Source organism: Mastomys coucha, unplaced genomic scaffold (genome assembly GCF_008632895.1).
Source record: "Mastomys coucha isolate ucsf_1 unplaced genomic scaffold, UCSF_Mcou_1 pScaffold1, whole genome shotgun sequence".
Lineage (NCBI taxonomy): Eukaryota > Metazoa > Chordata > Mammalia > Rodentia > Muridae > Mastomys > Mastomys coucha.
Genome location: NW_022196891.1, coordinates 61,389,958 through 61,391,227, shown reverse-complemented (window position 1 = coordinate 61,391,227; position 1,270 = coordinate 61,389,958). Strand labels below are relative to the sequence as shown.

The 1,270-nt window shown below is 36.9% G+C and overlaps 1 protein-coding gene across 1 annotated transcript in view; it reads left to right on the top strand.

Annotated features, from left to right (window-relative positions):
• CUNH1orf112 (chromosome unknown C1orf112 homolog) overlaps positions 1-1,270 on the top strand; it is a 48,318-nt gene that overhangs the window by 20,038 nt on the left and 27,010 nt on the right.

The window sequence follows — 1,270 nt, the reverse complement described above, 5'->3', positions numbered from 1 at the left end:
CTAATAAATAATTGGTATGGTGATAAATACCAAAGCATTTGTATATAAGTGTAATGCACATACACATATACAAATAATTGTATGTATATTGTATTGATACATTTTGTGTCAGCATAGTTCTATTTTGTTGAATCTAGAAATTAACTTGGAATTATAAAGTTAATTTGGAGAGGCTTTAGCAGTGGATAGAATACGATAGACAGGACGAATAGTAAATTAAAATCAAGTCAGCAGAGTAGCAAAGACGGACTATTAAGGGCTGTAAGATAATATAAAATAATCTGATACACATATTAGTGTAGATTCATAAGAACAGAGAATGGAATCTTTTAAAAAATTGGTATAATACCTAAATATTTTTATAACTTTAAGAGTTTATTTTGTTTTGTTTTGTTTTTAGCTTTATGTAGGTTAATGCCATGAAGTGATATACTCTTTTATTTGTGGAGTTTTATCTCAGTAATGAGAAAAACTCATGTTTTAGATGTGGTATTTTAAACTTTATCCTCTTGAGCTTTTACTAGGAACATCTCTGAGGAAGAAACAGAATCAGACAGAAATGATAGATGGAAAGAAGTTGCTGAGACTCAGGAAGAGTTAGTAGAAGGGCATGGACTAGTAGAAGATCCTCTCCTCATGATAGTTAAATTAGTTTTATGAGCTTGTTTTGGGGCATGCATGTGCAATGATGATGCGTGTGTCTGTGTGCATGGAGTTCAGAGGGTAATTTGCAGAGGAGTTTTCTCTTTCTTCCACCATGTGGTCTTGGGGATCAAATGCAGGTCTTTGGATCCAGGTGCAGGTACCTTTATCTACTGAGCCATCTTGTTGACCATAAAGTTTTATTGTAGTTCAGCATAAAACAAAGCAGCGTTGTTCTGTGTAAAGTTGAAGAACTTTTTTCAGCTATTTTCTCATCTGGAAATTGAGGTAATAACAGCATCTGCTTTAGGGGATTGTTTGATTATTAGGCACTTGTACAGTGCTGATGTGGGACACTCAGTTTCTGACCTCAGTGGAACCTAGAGCTGCCTGTATGAAGTCTACGAGGAGCTGTATCCACATGAGTTCCTCATTTTCTTTTTTTTTCATGGTTTTAGAGCTTTATTGTAGGAAAAAAAGGGGGGGGAGAGGGAGAGAGAGAGAAAGAGGGAGAGAGAGAGAAAGAGGGAGAGAGAGAAAAAGAGGGAGGAGGAGGTAGAGAGAGAAGAAAAGTAGAGGCAGGCCATGGCCACTCGGAGAGGGAGGAGAAGGAGGAGGAGAGAGGGAG